Here is a 23,334-nt window from a genome sequence, read left to right as displayed (position 1 = left end):
GATCTAAGATGCAGTCTGGTAAATCAGATGATGCTTCCTGCCCTTCAGCTCCGCCGACCATATAAAAATGTGAACGTCTTTGCATTTGCGTAGTGAGGTCCTCCGTCACGCATTTTGTTCCTGAACCTGATATTTAGCCATAGTTCTCTGAAGTGCCTCCATGATGTGCCATCATCCCGCTTGCAGTAGACGGACTTACGTACTTTCTCGGACAATTAAATGAGATGGTGCTACTGGATAAGTGACGTTCGTGATTTCTCATATACATGTATCATATTTTGCCTGCTTCAAATTGTGTCACACATTATCTCATTATAGTGTTGTCACTGTTGGTGTATGTACACTGGATATTTGTAGTATATCTGTTTTCATACCTGTTAGTGTGGATCAACTTTGGATCAGAAATTAATGAAGCAGAGTGGCGTTTTCATTGTTTTAGCTTCCTTTTTCATGCACCTTTCTTTCTTTTAAACGAGTTCACATAGATAGTGTCTTCACTTGCAGCCAAACTGTCTCACATTCTTACAGTAAATCTTCCAATTTATTGCTCATTGTCACTTCATAATTTTGTCGGCATATTTCAGCCTTTTCAGCTTCCTCGTGCAACAGTTTAGCTTGAATCAGTTGCTTCAACGAGATCTGATGTAAATTTTCAGTAAGGATACCCTATATACATGGGTGAACTTAGAAAAGTAACCAACCTTTCTGTTCTGAGGGCTTCCAAGAGCTATATTCTCTGAAGTCCTTTGGTGGTATCGACAAAGAGCTTCGTGGCGTCATTATTCTTCTGCTAATGATGATTATTCTTTGTTTCTTGCAAACATACAGGGTGTTTGTTTTTATTCGCTACAACATTTTTATTAAAAACTAGTAGAGCAAAATAGATGCCATTTTTCAGTTGAGTTATATGGCCAGGCGAACATTCGCTCGAAGAAAATCATGCAACTATATGATCACGAATTACCTAAAGTTCATTAGCTTTTTAATTAGGGGACTTTTCGCAAAGGCGAAATAACAGAACGGGATCTATTCGGCGTCGAAAGTAATTTCATGTTGAAAAAAAGAGAAAATAAAACGACAAACGCGCACGTGCGTTGAAATATCTGTCGCGGAATTTCGCTATGCAAATGAGCCGGAACATGAATTAAGCACGTTTCTGGCGCAGAAAGACCGACATGCAACCCAAGTGGGAGGGCCACGTAATTTGGAGCGATGAAACTGATTGATGTAGGAGCTAATGGCAAGATAGACAGCTCTTCTACCCGGATAAGGCGAAGGTCACATCGTTTCTGCCTTTGCAAACTGCGTATTTCTTGTTTCGGCTCATTTGCATAGCGAAATTGAGCGATGAACAGTTCAACGCAGGTGCGCATTTAACACATATTTCCACATGGAATGTCTTTCAACGAGGAACATATTCCTTTCCGTTTCCTCGCTTTTATGCGAAATCCGACAATTAAAGAGTAATGATTAATTATCTTGTAGTTACATACGTTCTTCTGGAGAATGTTCACCTGTCCATATTACTCAACTGCAAAAACGGCGTCTATTTTGCTTTGCTAGTTTCTAACTACAATTTATGTGACGAACAAAAGTAAACACATGCAGAATGCTTCTTTGGCTTCACACAGCCACGTACCTGTGGCAGTCCGTACAACGCCCAAGAACACCGTGTGCAAATTCAAAATATGGCATGTTTATTAGTGCAGCTGGTCGTTTATATCCGCAGACATTAGAGGTTGTTCTTTAATGACTGCTGAGTCTCTCTCACTGCTGCTTCACCAGTCGATTCTCTTGGGGTGTTAATGCTGATAGGGTCCATAGCTGAGTCATAGTACTCTCCTTCATGGTAGCACCAACTACATCCACAGTACCCGTTAAACCCGACATTGTTTTGCATGGGGGGCAGAGATACGGGAGTCGACACAGCAGCATAGTCCAATAAATCTGCTTTGAACAATGCTTCCTGACTTCCATGACTTCAATGTCACACCACTGAAAATATCCTTTGCATCGTCTACAGAAACGAGGAAGGTGTTCATGTCCAGCTTTCCTTTACCACAATCTGCCTCACAGTTTGCGGCAGCTCATTTATCATCACGTGAATTGACCAAGCTGATTTTTGCTGATTTAACTTGTGCTACTTGTGCCCCATCGGTATTAAATCTATAAGAGAAGTTGTCAATTGATGACAGGACCTAACCGGGCTGGGATAATGCTTCATACTTTGCTCCGTCCAAGATACCTTCAAATGTGTTTCTCTTAATTCTGTACAGTGACTGCCGGCAACCTCTTCTGTAGTGTTCGGTTTACACTGCATTGTTGCGCTTTATGAGGTGCTCCCTGGAAAAGAAGCAGGAGTGAAGGAGGCTGCGCCTTCAGGTACTGCTAAATGTTAATTACATCTTTTAGATTTTCTATTTCCCACTATCTGATGCACGACAGTATTAGTAGCCAAACATTGCGCATCTGTGAAGGCACAGTGCGACTGAGAATATTACACCCAAGCTGAAATATGTGCTGTGAAAGAATACAATATGAAGTGCGTTGATCCAGTAAGTTATCCAAATCGCATTGAGTCTAATTCATTTTTGCAAAAATTCATTTGTACTCATTGGAAAGCTCTACACATCTAATGTGACTATACTACAACAAACCTACTGGCGAATCGAGATGGAGAACCATTCCAATGAGAAATATCCTGCTGGGGCTCATTGGTTCAATGACACATGACGGGGACATTCAATGAGTTTGAAGCCACCACTTCTCATTACATCTCATTAACACTTTCTGTGACTTCTCATTATATCTCATTAACACTTGCTGTGATTTCTCATTACATCTCATTAACACATACTGTGATTTCTCATTAAGACTCATTGAATATGGCACCATTTTCAATGTAATATTTGTCCCAAATCATCTATTGGGAATGAGAATTTTCGCAGTCACTGAATGAGGTTTGTGTACATGATATCCAGTAGGTTCAATGAGATTTTCATAGGATTTTGAATGAGACGGTTTCCAGCAGGGATGTTGAAGATGAGAAAAAAGCATCCTTTTCTAATAAGTTTTTTCATTCCATGTGATGCTTGGCAGGTGATGCACATGAAGGTTTGGGATCTCCCATTTGTTGTCTTCTTCCCAAGATAACCCAATCATGTTGGACAGAAAAAGTACGTGCAAAGTGATTTCAGCCGGTCTTTCCACAGTTTCCGAAGCATATACTTCGTATCTGGAACAGCATCTGCACCGCACAATGTGTTCACAAGTTTCAGCAATCCCTCCACCTGTGACAATGACAGTCCCGCATGCACAACGTACGCCAGTACGAGCAGCAATGCTTGAGCCTTTGTAATATTCTGATTTGGTAAGGTCTCTGCAGAACATCTTTCAAAATAGCGTTTCACCTCATCGTCGTCTGCGATAAAATCATCATCATTGTCACAGTCTCGGTCACTGTCTGAGGATGGAGGATGGATGTCACTTCCAGTCGGGGAATCATCTTCGTCGATTCCTTCTCGACTGTCTGAATGTTCCACACTGTCCACGTCATTTTCAGATGATGTGTCGCTCAGATTGTCTTGCGATGCATGATCAGCTGTAAGTGACCGTGTGGCTCCCACATTAACGGCACCTGGAGTCAGCATTTCACGCCTGCTGTCATCGCTGAGGTCTACTTGGTTACAAGTTCTGAGTCGTTGGTTATGAATAGTCTGTCTTGGAATTTGACACGGCGCTCCGGGCTCCAGGTACCGGTGGTACCGTTTCCTCGGTTGTGCGCTCATCACCGTCACGCACCAAGGAATCGACGTCGAACGGTAGGAACAGTACAGCGTCGCGGTTGTCCAACTGGCCAGACGTCGAGAAGACCCATACAGCCGCTGGGTAAAAGGAAGCGAGAAATCTTCACGTTGCACGCTTGCTTGAAGACAAGACAGATAGTACAAAACGGCCGACTTTTGTTCGTGCTGAGGTGATCGTTAAATGTAGTAATACCTGGATGGGAAAGAAAGCGCAACAGCAGAAGGCAAAAGGCAGCAAACTGGGCAATTACAGTGAGTGCAGCGCTCCCATAACCTCAAATGTAATTTAAAAATCGTCACCATTACGTAATGTGCGCAGTGAGCTCGTAAAGTTATTTTTCTTTTCTGTTCGGTGTTTGTTCTCTTTTCTTTTCACGTACATAGCCTTCCAGTGCGCTTCAGTTTGATTCAGCTTCGACCTTCAACATCCCACTGAACTGAAAATTGGTTGCGCCACCTACGTTTTAAAGCATCCATCTTTCTTGCAAGGTGCTGTCACGGCTTATGTGATTATCTGGCGCGCCACCATTTGTCTACAAACTGTTGTGGTGTTTGCATTCGTATGACAACGTAGTTTCCAGTCATGTATGTTCTTATTCAGTGTGAGAACGAGGCGGATAAGCATATAGTGGACCATGAGACGGTTTCAAACTTCAATCTGCTAGATATAGATGACTTCGATAAGCATCGGTTGTACGAAACCTTTTGGGAGGGTGACGACAAGACTGAACCTGGGTACTACAATGCGCATATATTGCGCGTGGCAGGTGAGTATCCTTGACACTCACCGTTTTCCAGGGTCTGACTGCCGTACAATGAAACTTTCGTTGTGCGAACATTGCAGAGACTGAAGAGGAACGTGGCGGAGGAGCCCGTGCAAACAACAGCGGAAACCACGTGAGGGAGCTGTCCTGCCACCTAAGAAGAAGGCAAGTCTGCAGGGAGTTTTCATGTTTGTTTTCAGACTGTGCAGTTCGTCACCCACACTTTGTTATACCTACATTGTGATAAAAGCTGTTACTGCGAGATATTTTCATTCTACCTACTCCAGAACCTAAAGCGTATATCATATATGACTGTCCAGGCTAAGGTTGACAAACAGGCCAGAGAGAAGGCGAAAAGGTCAGCAGCAGAAGCTTTCGGCTGCAGAATTCCGGGAGGACAGGTGGCGCAGGGTACACAAACAAAGACGTGCAGAGGATGATGAAAGGGTGTGCCAGGACGATGAAACGTTCAAGATACTTAAAGCGAAAATCAAGCGCTTGAAGGCAGAGCTATGCGCAGAGAGAAGCAGAAATGACAAACTCCGGGATGCACTCTACTCAAAGATATTTCAGACAGATAAGGAATAGCACTACCATGCTGTTACAAAATTATTTAACTTCTTCTTTGCCCTTGATCCATATTAGATACCAGTGAGCTCAGTCAGCCATTACACTATTGGAAAGACTAATGTTTGTTGTGGTTCCCACTATCTAGAAGCATTGAAAACAGCATTGGGTCCATCCAGCCCCATACCAGAGGAGTGAATGGAGCCACCTGAAATTGTCTTCCCCCATTCACCCACAGTAACAGCTGCAGTATCTGTGTTACCTGGTAATATTGTCCATCCTCTCTTGTTGCCGTGTCGGGATTCCCTGTGTAGCCTATACAAGGTGTTTGCTCTAAAGTGTCCAGAAATTATATTTAAAGAGAGCGATTAACGAAAAGCAAGCGGCACTTTTCTGCTACTTGAGTAAGAAACAGGCACTGCACCTGTTTCTTAGTCAAGTAGCTGAAAAGTAGTGGTCGTTTCTCTTTTATCGCTCGCTTTAAATACAATTTTTGGACACGTTAGAGCAGACACCCTGTATATTCCTACACATAGTCACTTGGAGCAAAATGTGCTGAAACTCTCCGAATTTGGTGCTAGTTTTTGTGCAGAAGTTATGTTGTTGCAGAAGAAATGTGTTATTGTTGTTGCTACATTGGACGCGCCTCACAATATTTCTTTGTGACCCACAGCATTGCCTGGCACGCAGGAAAATGGAGTTGAGATTGTGCCTGTCTTGTAAGTTTTCCACGTCATAGTTTTTCCTACATCAAGCTTTGGTTATGTGATGTAATGCATGAAATTAGATCTAATTCTCGAAATATCATTTCAGCGAACTCCTGTATCAGGCGCTGTCTGTGCAGCCAGTTTTCTATCAGTGCATGTAGAAACACTTATTCTGGAATGGTCTGGCGGGGCCTCGCTCAAAGCTTAACTTGCCAAATTCTGAAGTTTTTCCTAACAATCCACAGCACTGATCGGCACGCAGGAAAGTGGACCATGCACTGCATCTCCCACTGCAGCTGCAGCTACCTTGCCGTGTTGTAAGTTAGCATATTTTTACCTACGTCATATGTCAGGCTTTCTCTGTGTTATCTAATCGGTAAAACGTAGTCATTCAAAATGAACTGCTGGTGTAAATTGAGTCCCCATTTTATTAAATTCAGGTCTGAGATGTTGCACGTAAGATCGAAAAGCTCTGTGCTGGGGGCTCCATTCTCACCATGGCACCTTTCAACAACTTCATTTCATTGATTACATGTCCTACGGCTTCACGTTGTGTTCGCCTCCAGTGGTTGCACCTAATCTGCTTCAAGTTTTTCTGTGCGACTTGCATGTATATTGCCTGTCAAGACAGAGAATCACCTATGTTCGAATCAGTTGGCACTGCTTTCATCAATGCAATCGTTTTAACAATGTTTTTTCTATTGTCCGCGGCATTACCTGCCACCAATTACATGTTGCAGCAGCCTACACCTCTGACATCAGGAGTGGTTCCTCCTGCAACCGGTAATATATGTGCCTCTTCCCTATCCGCCATGTTAGGCTTCTAAGCAGTTTGTCATATCATGGAAGTTCTTAGCAGGACTTTTCTCAAATGTTGAAACTTGTGGCTTATTTAACTCCTTACCGTTGTCAGTGCAACCCTCATGTTGCAAACTTCTAACCTCTTTTTCATGTGATGCACATCAGTGACTGCCACGCAGGGGTGGACAGCATCTGCGGGAGTGCCACTGGCACCTTTGGAACCTTGAAAGTTTGTAAAATCTGTTGTGCGAGAAGGAATTCAGGTGCACAACTCCCTTGGAGGCTGGTTGATGTCTTGAATAGAGTTACAGTAAAACCGACTCCTGGCAGGAATGCAGATTTGTAAATCCATGGCATCCTTTTTTCTAGAGTCTGTGTGCCTTTTGTTCATTCCAAGTGATGTCCAACGGCAATATTTCTTAAAATTTCTGCAATGGTACTTGGTTTTTCGTGCAGGGACTTGTACCATTGTCTCTTTCGCACATGAAATTAATTTCAGTGGAATTCCAAAAGCACCCTATGTCTGCGAGACTGTCCCTTTAAGTGGGCACTGAATGTATGGGGTTCAACGGCAGCGATGTCGAGGAATCATTGTTACCAGTTATATGCGGAACTACCGTTTAAACGGGTACATGTTAATGATGTTTTACTCTATTTGAATAATTTGAGAAATGGGAAAGATAATTGTAACTTACTGGAGATATCTTTGTAGGTGGATCCCAACCACCAGCTCCCCGTTCCACAAAAGGTAGTATTTTGTTGAAAGTGTATAGCTTGTTTCATGTCTAATGGCGTATTTCCTTCTGCAGCAAACCACCAGAGACTGAGCCAGTACTCACGGAGGATGGTCAGGTATGTATTGCGTGTGTTCATCAACGATGAAATTTTCCAATTCATGGCTTAGTTGCTAAAGAGGATATTCTGCTTGCATGTTAGCTTCATGAGGATGCTCCACTGATGCGTTCCTTCTGGGTGGTCTTGTACGCTACCGCCCCAACAACAACGCCACTCGATTTTCCTTTTCTCCATCATTTAACTTAAAATAATTCAAAATTAATGAGAACAGCACAGCTACACCTTTCCACTAATCACTTAGTTGGGAAGTATACCGTATTGTGAACGTAATTGCAGTTGAGTTTCGAAATCACCCTGCTGGCACGAAATTGTCCATTTAAAGTGGCCCTAAAGGGTCGGAATTCAATCGGCAAACTTTCCAGTCTTGAGTAAAATTGGGCGTAAAATTTACATCATTTCCCTGTTGTGCGCTGCATCCAAATTTGTATGTTGTGTGCAGTGACAGGTTGAAAAGGTTCGTCATAATGACGTCAACCTAACGTGACTCTTTTTTCCTGTGGTGCATTGTACTTGGCAAGAAATATATGGCCGCGTTCTATTCCTGTTTATGGCCACTTCAATTAAGTTCCAGGACAGGCTGCCTTTCTTGTCCTCGATTTTTGTTCCCCTTTTCGCCTATTGAAAGGCACATAAATTGCATTGTTGGTCATGACATACCTTGTGGACGTTCTCTGTGAAATTTGTGTAATCTATTTGCAGGTGAATCTTGGCCCTGATGTGTACCTTGCACGCGAAACCTGGGGAATGCTTATGGATCAGCCTGCTGACGCTGCGTTTTGCAAGCGTATTGCTGTAGCCTTGTGGGAAAACGAGCCGCTTGCAAAACGAAGTGTAACTGGCCGGCAGTCCGACAAGGACACTTCAAAGGGCAAGACGGCAGTGTATCCGCCACTGTCCCCCACGAAGCTCACCTGCATGTCGTGTGAGTACAGAACGTGCGTGAATTGCCTTGGATGTTTCGAGTTTCCCACCTTTTCAGCTGCATTTTGGTACTTCCTGAAGCAGAAGGGGTGCAGTCAACAGGAAGCACCGAAGCGACACCAACAGCTGCCAGAGGAGCTCAGACCTGCGGCGCTAGCATGGTAATGTCAGATGCATGCATGCATATGTTAAGGTGCAATCAGAAATTCCCTGCTTTCTCGCTCTTGCCAATGTTGTTCTACCATGCTGTTCTGATTTACCTCTTGCTCATGCGCAGGTTCAGAAGAGGGAGCTGCGTGCCTCCTTAGTTTCTGCCATACAAGTTTTAAAGTGCCAGAAAATAAAGTGCAGGTGCACTAGACACTTTGTACATAGGTTTGCTTTTGGTCTCACGTCATTGCATGCATCAGTGAAAACATGCACCATATGATATTCACATGCCATAGAAAGCATGCAGCAAAAATGTTACGGTCTGTGTGGCGCTCCACAAGAGACCACATAAAATACAACATGCTTCAGACTACAAGGCCGTATTCACGACACAGTACGTCAGCCACTACAGACGACAAGGTCCCATTTTACGACAGGCTTGTTTTTGACGTATTCTTTTGTCGTATTTTACGACTGGGGTGTCAGTGAAAACCTTTCCTTTGTTAGGTGACCTCTGTCTGTTTCTCCCGTTTCTTATAAGAAATGACAATAATTAACTGACTGGCAGCTACAGGAAGCTCTGGAAGATTCACATACCAGCAATATCAAGCCAAATGTCCATACACCGCAACTACTAAATGCAGCTATAACATCAAGTCACATGTTCTCAACTGGCTTTTCTATCACGGACATACAAGCAAGCACCAACGAGCAAGAAACTCGAAAATCCAGTCACTCATATTTTCCCCTCATTACACACACACCACGTCACCATGACACCAGACGCCATCACACACCACGACATCACGTCAATCTGAAAGCACACGTGAGCGAATTGCAAATACAGTCGCTCAACCGTCAGGATACTGTGGCCCAAGCAAGGCTGGTATAATTTGGAACATGAAAAGAACATCAGGGATTTTGTGCACGAGCAGAAGTGCGATTAAAAAGGACGATAGATGATAAAGATCACTACACTTCCGAAAAGCTCACACCTTTGTTCTCTAAAAAACACAGTACACGACAATCACAACGCTTTACGAGAGTCTGTTAAACACGACCAAAGATACCCTTTTGGGGCGTGTTCCTACAAGCTATACAGGATATAACGACTACTGGAAGGTATTTATGAAGTGTTTCCCTTTGTTTCAAAGTTGCACATGTGAGTGAGTAGCTTCGAAACACAGAATGCGCATGTCATTTACGCTCGCAACTCACCCATTACGGCGTTTCCGCTGTTTGAAGAAGTTCTAGATCCAAATATTAGTAAACACGGCGGTGACACATCCAACTTTGCCGGCAAAAGCGGCTGTGGTGCTTGAAACATTTGTCGACGCAAGCCGCAAGTAGCGTAACTGGGGATGCGCTAGATCCTGAGGGGTATCATTCGTTGTGTTCGTACGCCTCGGCGGCGGTGGCTATGAATGTAGTGCCCTGGTCAGCGCATGAAGACATCAATTGTTCTCAGTCGTCAGTTTTGCGCTGTCGTAGGTGGACGTATGTGTGTGTTGTCTTGTTTCATGCTAATTACCACACGGAGGTAAGTAATTTTAGTTCCTTGATGTTTGTACTCCCGAATGTTTAGTGAAACATTCGCGCCCTGTTTCAACTGTGGTGAAATCAGTTAAATAAGTTCAATTTCGGAAGATTTACCGTCAACAGTGCCGAATGATACTCCGATCAAAATTGGACAATCAAAAAACGTATATCTGTTCTCATATAGTCTTCGATAGCTTATAAATAGCCTCAGTGAGTGATTTAACGTGTGATACAGTTAGAATTTAGGGCTCAAAACCCTGCAGTGAAGCAGCAGTTACGAATGATACCCCTCAGGTTTTAAGCGCCGACCAAATTTCAACAACCGAACGACGTTTTCCTGTTCTCGTGCAGCTTTCGATAGCTTATACAAGCCTCATTGAGTGATTTAACGTGTGATACAGTTAGAATTTAGGGCTGAAAACCCTGCAGTCAAGCAGCGGTTACGAATGATACCCCTCAGGTTTTAAGCTCCGACCAAATCACAACAACCGAACGACGTTTTCCTGTTCTCGTGCAGCTTTCGATAGCTTATACAAGCCTCAGTGAGTGATTTAACATGTGATAGTTATAGAATTTAGGGCTCAAAACCCTGCAATCAAGCAGCAGTTACGAATGATACCCCTCAGGTTTTAAGCGCCGACCAAATTACAACAACCGAACGATGTTTTCCTGTTCTGGTGCAGCTTTCGATAGCTTATACAAGCCTCACTGAATGATTCAGCGTGAGATACAGTTAGAATTTTGGGGCTCAAAACCCTGAGGTCAAGCAGCAGTTACGAATGATAGCCCTCAGGTTTTAAGCTCTGATACCATATCAGCAACAGAACACCGTTTTCCTGTCCTCATATAGCCTTCGATAGCTTATAAAAGCCACAGTGAGTGATGTAACATGTCATACAGTCAGAATTTAAGGCTCAGAAACCCACAATCAAGCAGTGGTATCGAATGATACCGCTCAGGTTTTAAGCTCCGACCCGATTTGAACAACCAAACAACGTTTTCCTGTCCTCATGTGGCCTTTGATAGCTTAGAAATGCCACAGTGAGTGATCAGATGGTTGACTTTCAAACATTGTAGAGTATTTTATAAATGACACTGCCAAAATTTAAGGCTTGCAAATGATGATTACGGAGAGTGAAATGATATCCAGCATGTTCAAAGCTGCAAACTTGAAGCTTTTTGTTGCCTAAATGCATTTCTTTCTGTTGTTTCCAGGTGGAACCCCTGTTGCTGACCAGAAAAGCCAGGACTGTCAGATGCCATGTATGAATTGGGTACGCGGTAGAGAGAGAAGTATTGGGATTTTATTGCAGAATTTGCATACCCCTGCTTATGCTAGTCCTCACTAGGCCAACCAAAGCAGGCACCCAATTGTTCTCGTGCTGAGCTGACGGATTTGTAACTGACACTCTTTACAGTTCAAGTTCTTCAAACAGAGCTGACCCAGCAGAAGGCCTCTGGTGGCATTCTGTAATCAAGTGCGCCACTCCCATGGGATTGTTGCATTGGCCTTTTGCATGCATGCATGAATGCTGTCCAGGGCACCCCACAGGCACCAGCTGCGTGACGCTGCCCCACATATTGTCTTGTGCCAACAGCGTGCTCCCGTAGGGAACTATGGACACTAGAAGATGGACTGTGGACATGCTAAGGAATTCTTCAGTAGCTTCATGGTGCACTGGAGAAGAAACAGCAGACCTGGACGAAGTAAACAAACGGCCCTTATCAGGGCCACCATATGTCTTCCACAATGGCTAGCGTTCTGCTGATAGAACAAACCCTGATGGTGATAGATCACTGAACTAACCATAACTCAAGCACGATGGCTACAACAGTGCTGATAGAAAGCAATCATTGCAGTTGCAAATGCCATACATTTAGCTAAGCACTGTATTTTTGATGACAGTAATACAGAGTTGAAGGAGTCATGTTCTGCCACTTTTTGGATGGTCAAAGTATGCATCACAGAACATATTGCTATGGTGAACAGTATGTGGAACAGACTATAACTCCTGTTATTCATTCGCACAGATAATATGAAGCAGAAAATGTCAAGGTTGTTGCGAGATACCTGTACTATGTCTATTCTATGTCTTTTGCAAAAGCTATCGCCATTTCTCGACAAAAGTGACGTGAAGAATGTACTGGACGCTTCCTTTTTTCCCCTTTGTCTCCATACTGTAAAGGTAGTTCTTTTTGTGTAGTTCAATAATACCAGAATTTGGAAAAAAGGTATTTGGGTGTACTTGACATAATTGCGTGCCAGTCTATATCATTGAACCCCCGTGGCACTGAGGACAAAACTTTACGCGACAGTGTATTTGGGTCCGAAGAACGCCATTGGAGCCACAGGGCACATTGACATTAGACTACATGATGGAGGGCCACAAGGAAAAGAAATGACTGTAGTTACCATAAAACTTTGGTATATCATACATAGCAATGTAAACAAAAACGGGACCGACATAGTTATTGTGGAGCCGGATAGTGTGCACAATTCATTACTGAAAAACACAAAAAAATAATGGGCTTACTAGGCTAACGCCAATAAATGGGCGGCCTTTCAAATAGAGTGCTGAAAGAATGAAAAACTATTCGACCTTCACAAAGGTTCAGGAGAATGTTCAGGAGCACTCCAAATTATCCATTTACTTACTGTAGCTCACAGAGAGAGCTCAAAGAGAAAGAGCTTGCTGGCATATTCACAGTGGGTTATGGCTTCGGGTTTGTTATGTTGTGTTTAATGAGAAGTGCAGAAATTTGTGCCAGTTGGTACATAACTGTAAAAAGGAATAAGAGCATACAGACGGGATAACGGAGAGACAGAGCTGCTTAGAACTAAACTATAATGATAGGAAACCCGACGCAGTCATGTGCGCAGGTACATTGCTATCTCACCATGTCAAAACATCGAGTACAGTGCTAGACAAATGTTAGAGAACACGCTCTGGCGCATTCCTTCCTCAGAGTGGCAGCGAATGGGACCGTACAGACTTAGACATGTGCGTATAGGTAGCCCAGTCACGTGTATGAAAGTCCGTACGATACCATTCGCTGCCAGCTTGTCACTCGGAGGGAGGTGTGCGCCAGAGCATGTTCCATAAACTTTTGTCCAGCACTTTACAAGTATAAAACTGATTAACAATGCAGAGTGGGCTAGTTGGTATGACATCTTAGACTATGGAGCTACGGCAGACAAGGACAACACACAACTCCACAATCAACTGGTTTATTTCTGGAAAAAGAGAAAAGGAAGGTTGAACGTAGGGATTGGGAGTTTTGAGACGGCCTGATTAAAAAGGAACTCTACACCTAGTGGTGATCTTTTCCTGCTGTCCTTGTCTGCCATAGCTCAGTAGTCAGGAAGTCTGTACAAGTATGTCAGACAAGACCAGGGTGTCGAACCGCAAAAAATACGGGTTCAGTTCCGGTTCGGCCACGCCAAAAACCGAACCGGTTCGCAAACTGGTTCGCAGCCCCGAACCGGTTCGCGAACCGGTTCAACGCTTCCGTTTTATATGTTCCATAAAACTGCTTTTATCAGGAAATGCGTGGCTAATAGCTTACTGCTGTTGTCTGCATTGACGTCTTTAGCGGTGAGGTAGCTCTTTAACGAGAGAAATAAGAAATGGATGAACACTTATTGCAAATAGAGTCCACGCTGATGAAGCGGTGTTGTCCCGCTACTTTCTGTTCCCAAAATCTCTTTTTCACACGCACAGTGCCAGCAAGATAAACTTAAAGGAAGCCTAATAAGATGGACAGCGTAAGATAGACGACAGTACTTGCCGGCACACTGCCTTCGCAGCGTGAATGGATCTGAAACCGTACTGAAGCATGTCGAAAATAAGCCTGCCAGCCTTACTCTGTCCAAGCTCACAGCAGTGTACTAGTTAATCCACCTCACAAAGGCAATGTATCACGACACAACTGCACTACCAATAAGCAGAACCACATTTACTTTTCAAACCACGACCAATCAAACAGGCACCGTTCTGCGTACGCTCCTTCTCCACTTCTCATGTTTCTGACTTGTTTAATTTTTACTGCTCACGTGTAAAAAGAAATCTTGGGCGCTTATTTGATCACATATTCGTCGTGTAGAGCTACATAACTGGCCTACTCCATTCCTGTTGCATTCGTCCGCGTGGCACCTCATCTCTGAAGAGTAGACGCCGCATCACCGCGTGCGTGGGGCGCCAGCCGCGGCGCTCACAAGGACAACTGCGCTTCAACATGTTAAAAAGATGCTGAAAGTATACTTACTATAGTCGTCGTCTGACTGCTAGGTGAAAATTTCTGAAATCAATGATATAGGCGCGTGATGATGATACCGATATGTCTTCGTTCGGGGATAGAGAGGAACTCTTGTGCTGACTTCTATGTCCTAACCGTTTTGTTGCGAACCGGTTACCGCTATTATTTTTTATGGTTCTGCTCCGGTTCGGGTTCGGCAGTGTTCTGAAAATTTCGGTTCGGGTTCGGGTTTGGTTCCGGCAAAAATAACGGTTCGGGTACGGTTTTCGGTTCGGGTTCGGTTCGACACCCTGGACAAGACCCTCAAAATGACATTTTTAGGCATGTGCAAACAAAACCACCGTAGTGATAAGGGGTGACACAAGTGAAGAAAAATCCTATGATTTGTATAAAAATTAAAGTTCCTTGTCCATCAGACAAATAGAAGCTTCAGTAATACAACTGGAAGAGCCACTTCTTATTTCAGCCACTTCGACTACCTCTTTCGAACTGACAGTTTGCTTTTCTTTTTGGCTGAGTTATTTCAAAAGCCGGGTTTTAATGTCACTATCTGATTTAGTGTAAGAATTAGAATGAACAGAAGATAGACTCAATCCTCGCATTAGCTACGGTGTGCTAGTGTACCATACCGCACGCGAATACCAGGTTGCCGTGTCCGTAATTTTGTGAAGTTCAAGAGCCACAAGAACTGCTCGCATGCAGTGTATTCTACCTAACATGAACAGCGCAGCAGCAGTACGTTCTCCTAATTTGTCTCTAAATTTTTCGAGAGGGTAGCTTCGTTGTCTTTGGTGGCCAAGAGGCCGCGGGTTTGAGATCCCTGTGGATAGGGCAATCGCTTTCGAAACTAGACAACAAGGCATGTCTTCCAAAGACATGAACGGGTTTTTCCGAGGATCCACCACCGTGAGAAAACAGACACAAGTGCAGGTCGTAAATGTGAATCATGTGTCGCCCCCATGATTTTTCTAGAATTTATTTTGAGAGATGTTCAAAATTTTGTGTGCAGTTCATTGAGTTTATATACGTATATGCAACACCGCGGGTCCCGTGATTTCTGTTCCTCTTTTTTTATGATTCATTTGCTACAGCAATTCACATATAACATCGACTTGGTTAAAGTATACTTTATGTAGTAATTGTTAATTTTAATGCTTTTCATATCTTGGGGCTCCTCTTTGTTCGGTTTTTCGATAGTTCTGTCTTCCGACTTTCCAGCTTTCTGATAGTTCGGTCTCATGATTTTCGGCCTTATGATTGCCACTGCTCTTGGACCCTGGATCCCGACAGCCTCGAAATACCCTCATCTCGTGACCGCTTCTCCTTCCAACTGGTTACAGGTGAAGTGTCCATAACCAAAGGATATGCAGATTAAGGACAAGCGAAGAGAGGCAGATAAAAATAACAAAAACATAAGAAAAGGAGACAAATTGTCTTCGATCAAGGCTACTTTATTGATACTAAGGTCACAAAATGAACACGATGATCGGGTATGTTTAAGGCAAATCGTGCAACACAGTCCCCAAAGAAAATTACAAAAATATGTACACAGTACCGAGAGGATAGAGAGGTAGCAAGCGAGCTGGTGGTATAGATCCATAACTTAAAAACCCGAGGCTGAGGGACACAAAACGACAAACACAGACAAGCTTTTTCCCCGACTCGGGACCCGAGACTGGGGGACACCCCCAGTCTCGGGTTTTTAAGTTATGGATCTGTACAAAGTAATTGAACCTCTGTATGCAATAAGCAATCCATGCATGTAACGCAATCCCCTTTCGTGTATTTGTTGTTGCAATGACATCTAGATACCAGCATGTACCTGCCATAGAAAATTTAGGACCGTATTGCAATTTATTGACCTGCTACAGGAGGTACGAAACGAGAAATGTGTGCGTCAATGGGATGGGCAGTCGGATCCTGCCCCTTTTCTACACACGTATACAAATGATTGCTTAAATTTTGTTATACGATGCGGAATGAATTGCGACTTCCACTAGAAAGACACGTTCTTCCTAACTAACACGACTGTGTCGGCAGTGATACTGAGCGTTGTAATTGAAAAAAAGAAAAAGAAACATGAGCACTAAGCTAATAAGTCATATTATGCTGGTCACCTACGACATTATTTTTAAGATTGTGCTCGTTTAGCAGCACGATACGCTCGACCCAGACAGCTCTGCAACGCACAGGTGACTTCACCCTACCTGGTTCTTCAGCAATCAAAGTACGACTTGTGAAAGCTGCTTGTATTTGCGCGATAACCCTGTGTGCATGCGGTGTTACATTGAAAAATGATATACCATGCTGACGGACAATTTCTGCTAAGTCACAGACCCAAAAAAACACAAACATATATGTTACACATTTTCCATTGCATTAGTCGAGGTAACCCGGCTGCAATTACTTTACCAAATACTCAGTTGAAGTTTTCTCGGTTTGGGATTTTTCGACTTATCCCCTTCTTGCATACAGGGGTTCAATTTTCAACTCAAGGGAAACTATACATGCCATCAGCACAAAGCTTGCCTGTCTGTATCAAAAATATATAAATAAATAAAGAAAAGAAACACACGGGGCACCAAATTTATGAACCAGAGCGGGACGATACTACGCGATGTTCTATCCTATAACACCAGTGTACCTTACCACTGTATCTGGCAGGTATGTATATTGCAAAAATAAAATCCAAAGGTTGAAAGTGCTGCTGCTGGTCGTGTGTGGCCTGTCTTACCAACGTTTTGCCACTACTGGAATAGATATGTATTCGTACCAACCTGCTCGACAGCTGTTATTGTCAAAGGTTATACACATTACAAACTAGTAGGAAATGGAAAATCCTACTCGTTTAAGTATAATGCTGTCCGTGTCACTATGGCCCAATGTATGAAGCTGGTTTTCATCTTGTCTAAAAATAATTTTGTAAGCTGAAGAAAAAATGTAGAAATGGACTTGTGTAGATCGAATTGAACTACATAGACTAGCATCGTTGCTTTGTTTGTTTCGAGCAGCAGCTGCTGTATTAGAGTTTCCTCTCAACGCTGGGCCAATATCGGCCCGCATTTATATGCCGGGGTTTGGGGGGGGGGTTTACCCCCCCCCCCCCAAAAAAAAAAATTGTAAGTTTGGGTAGTGCATTTTGAAGAGGAGATGATAATGAAATCCTCCTCACCCATGTAAAGTTCCCATAGAAATCCTCCAGAAATATTTTTGGGCTAGGCCACTGCTTTGAGCCCAACGCAGTTTACGAACTGCCTTCGAAGGTGACATTATGACGACATCAGCCCAAGTTGCAGCGACTTGTGCCAACCAAATACCGATCTCCGGACGATTTTCGGCAATTTTCACTTGGGCTTTTTGTCTAGCTGGACACAAGGCTATTAAAAGATGTAACATTCCCTTGAGTTTGAAGAACACAGAAGACGATGAGGACGATACAAAACTGAAACACGAACTAAAAAAATGTTATAGAGTACATCAGTTCTCTTGCACTATATTAATTTGTTAATACATGATCATTGTTTTCAATATAGTAGTGTGGTATTGCAGCGAAATTGTAAAAGCTCCTCGTGACATATTGCACCCGGACTGTTTCCTGGAAACACGCATAGGTCATAGGTGTCAACTTGTATTCTTCGAAATCTGAAGTATTCCTCATATTTTCTTGATACCTTTAACTTTTTACTGCAGGACCGGTTCCAAAGCGCTGCGTGCCTGTACATTAGCAAAAAAATTAAAAAACGAAAAGCAAAAAAAGAGCTAGGAAACTGTACAGCTTGGTGGAAGATGCCAGAAAACTGTAATTGCGGGAAGAATCAGATAATGACATTACATAAGAAATAATTGTTATATATATATATTTGTCCTTTTATTCAGTCGCTCTCTTTCTTTGTGCTGTTCTTACACCGTACCAACTACCCCAAGTGTCTGCCTTAGTTTGGTTACATTCGTAAATTTGAAACTTCGTGTGCTTTATTATTCATCTCCGGCTAACCTGACACGATATACTTTCAGTGAATAGCAGCACGACGCTCTTAAGTTGACCACTTGGCCATGTTTTCTACCAAATTCCCCAATTTTCTGGATTTTGCAGAGGATTTGACAAACCGCGATTTGAAATGGGATTTGATTTGGCATGAAAAAAGGCAAATAAACAAGAAAGATTCTTCACTTTGTTTTTCATTATATTAAACGGGCTAGTACTCGAGTTAAAAGGGATGCATACATTACTATGATTCGCCCTACTTTGGATTGTGCATGTACAGTACGGGATCCGCACGAAATGTTTTTAATTCAAGAACTGGAGAGGGTTCAGAATATTGTGGCTAGATGAGTTGCATGGACGTTAGTATAAGCGAGATAAAGTCAAGATTAGGTTGGGATAGTTTATCGACAAGGAGACAACAGTTACGTTTGCAATTTTTAGATAAGATTATTAATGATAAAATTAGTACATGACAAAGGAACCTCCTCTAATTACTTGGAACCTCCATCGTACATCTCATCGAGACTGATCATCACAGGAAAATTTAGCCCAACGGATGTATAGAGCTAATTTTTTCGGGACCTGAGTACGTGTTGTTTTATACATGTGTGCTTTTTAATTTTTCTTTTTGTATGCTGTACTTATTACTTACTTTTATTGGTATGTATCCCCGCCACAGTAATGTCGTAAGGCGTTGTTGCGTAATAGCGAAAAAAAAAACACTATAATTCTCGATACATAATGATTTCATTCGCTTCTCGAAAGTAAAGAGTTGACTTGAATCCGATTTGTTTCACAAAATCCATATCACTGGCGTGAGGTGCTTCATGATGACCCATGAGAAACATAGCGGTGATGCACGCAGTACCTCTGACAAATTACAAAGTGCTTCGCATGCTTCAGATACACTTTCAACGTTTCGAATATGAGCGCGCTTCGATAGCAATGACTAGAGTCACTAAATAGCTACGCTCAGAGTATTGAATTCCTTTTCCCCGGCCCTGTGCCGGCAGAATGCTGGCAACATTGATCGCGCCGCACACTCATTGGACGCCAGCGCCTCCGCGACTCCATTTTGGATACAGAGCGGCAGTGACCGAACTTCGGTATTACTCCAGCTGATTACTCGCGTCTTTGCTGGAGTTATACGTATTTTTAACACTCAGCGAACGCTCCGGGTGTGCTCTGTGGCAACGCGGCATGACCGGTTGCTGCGCACTCGGCTGCAAAAGCCGTAGTGAACATGGAAAACGAATGTTTCGTTTCCCAACGGGAAGTCGGAATGCTGATCGTCGCGCACGCTGGCTGCACGTTGTACAAAGGAAGGACTTCGTTCCTACTGCGTCGTCACGGCTGTGTGAGGTGAGTACTTCCACACAGGCTTTAATACAGGGTACCAAAAAAAGGAAGAAGCATGCGTTGCATGGACGAACGCGCTCACGTGCGTTTGCTTACGTTCTCAGTCCCTCCAAAGCACATTAGCTCGAGATGGAACGAGCCCCAACAGTGCAATACGAATGACTCAACTTCGCCTTTTTCTTTTTGGCGTACGTGGTGCCTGTGTGCGTATGTAAAGTTTTCAAATGCAGTCGCAAGCACGCTGACAGTGCAATGTTCCTAATACGCGGCATTTCAATTAGCGGTGAGGGATGAAAGCCATACATAGGACTGCATGTGGAACCCCAAATATACTGTAAAGCTTACATTACTTTATTTGTATTCTAAATGTAAAATAGTGCTTGTGTTGTATGTTGTCTGCATGCTGTTTTTCTCGCATATAAGACCACTTCACCATATTAATTTCTATTTCATACAAGACCACTTCGAGGACAGTCAATTTAAGAGTAGGAGAGCTGATAACAGACGGCTCTTGAAGCCCAACGCTGTTCCTTCCATATGGAAACCAGAAGACGCTTTCCCCAAAAGAATGTCCTCCAAGGTACCAGCACAGGATGTTGTTCCACCTTCGATTTGCTTGCCTAGTGTTGAAAGTCCTGTACAAGAATCCACAGCAGTTGTTCTGTCCATGTGCACTGATGACATTGCAGCTAGCCAATACGGTGAGTAATACAACATGATGTCAAGGTTTTGACAACAGCGTTCTAGTCCCCAGAACTTGGTCCTCTTACAAACATTCTACATTGCCAGATTCAGTTGATTTTGGCAACCTTTGTTTCACAGAAAATGCGCAAGTCGATGGTGTGACTGTGGATGACCTACCCTCAGTTATTCAAAATACTTTCGAAGAAGGTAAGTATATGTGCAACGTGTTTACATTTATGTACCAGTCGAAAGCTTGACATGAGATAATTACTTTAAGACACATTAAGGATATGTCAATGATCCAACAACAGCGTTGCAGTCAACGGGATTGAGTCCTGTTAAAAATGTTCTGCATTGGCAGATTCAGTTAATTTTGGCAACCCTTGTTTCACAGAAAATGCGCAAGTCGATGGTGTGACTGTGGATGACCGACCCTCAGTTATTCAAAATACTTTTGAAGAAGGTAAGTATATGTGCAACGTGTTTACATTTACATACCAGTGGGAAGCTTGACATGAGATAATTACTTCAAGACACATTAAGGATAGTCAATGATCCAACAACAGCGTTGCAGTCAACGGGATTGAGTCCTGTTAAAATGTTCTGCATTGGCAGATTCGGTTAATTTCGATTATCTTCATTTGACAGAAAATATGCAAGACAGTGTGGCTGTGAATGACCTATCTTCAAGTGTTCAAAGTGGTGTCGATGAAGGTAAGTACATGTGCAAAGTGTGCATGGTTGTACTTGACAATGTTTCATGCGTCAGATGTAGGGCTTTTAGTGTTGGGGCTGATGGAGTTCCAGTCCTCTATGACTGCTTCACCTACTACAAGCCAAGCTGGAGGTTCTGAAGATGGCACCGAGCCACAGCCAAGCAGTTCGACTATGACTGGGTCTCCACCTGGTATTTGCTCTCAATCAGTGCAAGTTGCAAAAGCAAGCAGGAAGAAGGCCACAAATGATCTGGAGGAGGAGATTAACAATCTCCATCGTAAGATTATCCAGATGATCCCAGAGGACATCTCTCACGAGACCAGCTCGTCTGCATCCAAAGTACCGACATGCGAGGTAACAGGTGGTCCGAGGAGACAGTAAAGAAAGCTCTGAAGATAAGACTCTCCTGTGGACACGGTGGCTACTCCTTCCTTAGAGAGTCCAAAGTACTGCCGCTGCCATGTGAACGTGTGTTGTTAAAGATGATTGAAAACATCAAGTTTGCTCCGGGTGAGCCCACTTTCATTCATCATTTCTTCCTACCACTGGCACTTGTGGTATTTAAATAAATGCATTACATCACATGTATATTACATGACAGCTACCCCAGTGATTCCCATTTCTTTTACAGGAATACTTGAAGAGCTACTTCCAGCACTTGAGAGCAAGATGAACAGCATGGCAGCTTCCGAAAGGCACGCTGCTCTTCTCATTGACGAAATGCAGCTGACACCAGGGCTGGACTACGACTCCTCCACCAAGACCGTCATAGGGCATGCAACCATACCTCCATCGAAAAAGACCTGTAGTGGCGATGACATCGTGCATGCTACCCATGGGTTAGTTTTCATGTTAGCAGGGCTGTCGTCAAGGTGGAAGCAAACAATTGGATACCACTTCACAGGCACGTATGCATGGCTGTGCTCTAGCTCGGTGAAAAGGAAACAATATGTTTTGTCCGTGCAGGATGATAATGCAGAATTTCGTGATCAGTAATATATTATTCCAGGTGACTCTGTGTCATCGGACACACTGAAAGACATAACTTTTAATGTTATCAAGAAATGTGAAGCCATTGGCATGACAGTGGATGCAGTCATATCTGACATGGGGCCAAGTACAAGGGCTTGTGGAGAATGTGCGGCATTATGGCATCACGCTCTGGGGATCCAACAGTGTCCTGCATTCACCCGTGTGCTGCTCCTGGTTCCACAAGACAGCTTTACTTCATAGCCGATGCACCACACATCTTGAAAAACATAAGAGGCCACCTGGTTCGTGAGCAGCGCTTTTACCTTCCTGATGATGTGGTTTGCCAACACAAACTTCCAACAAATGAGGTATCTATAGTGATCAGACACTTCTAGCATAAAGCACGCAGTCAAAATGCAGGATGCCAACAGTTGCCTCGTAGGCAGACACAGCTGTTGAGGCCTTCTTCCCCTGCGACTTCGTAAGTCAAAATGCAGGATGCCAACAGTTGCCTCGTAGGCAGACACAGCTGTTGAGGCCTTCTTCCCCTGCGACTTCGTAAGTCAAAATGCAGGATGCCAACAGTTGCCTCGTAGGCAGACACAGCTGTTGAGGCCTTCTTCCCCTGCGACTTCGTAAGTCAAAATGCAGGATGCCAACAGTTGCCTCGTAGGCAGACACAGCTGTTGAGGCCTTCTTCCCCTGCGACTTCGTAAGTCAAAATGCAGGATGCCAACAGTTGCCTCGTAGGCAGACACAGCTGTTGAGGCCTTCTTCCCCTGCGACTTCGTAAGTCAAAATGCAGGATGCCAACAGTTGCCTCGTAGGCAGACACAGCTGTTGAGGCCTTCTTCCCCTGCGACTTCGTAAGTCCAAATGCAGGATGCCAACAGTTGCCTCGTAGGCAGACACAGCTGTTGAGGCCTTCTTCCCCTGCGACTTCGTAAGTCAAAATGCAGGATGCCAACAGTTGCCTCGTAGGCAGACACAGCTGTTGAGGCCTTCTTCCCCTGCGACTTCGTAAGTCCAAATGCAGGATGCCAACAGTTGCCTCGTAGGCAGACACAGCTGTTGAGGCCTTCTTCCCCTGCGACTTCGTAAGTCAAAATGCAGGATGCCAACAGTTGCCTCGTAGGCAGACACAGCTGTTGAGGCCTTCTTCCCCTGCGACTTCGTAAGTCAAAATGCAGGATGCCAACAGTTGCCTCGTAGGCAGACACAGCTGTTGAGGCCTTCTTCCCCTGCGACTT

This window comes from Ornithodoros turicata, unplaced genomic scaffold (assembly GCF_037126465.1).
Source record: "Ornithodoros turicata isolate Travis unplaced genomic scaffold, ASM3712646v1 Chromosome68, whole genome shotgun sequence".
In the NCBI taxonomy this organism is placed as follows: domain Eukaryota; kingdom Metazoa; phylum Arthropoda; class Arachnida; order Ixodida; family Argasidae; genus Ornithodoros; species Ornithodoros turicata.
This window is presented reverse-complemented; position numbering follows the sequence as displayed.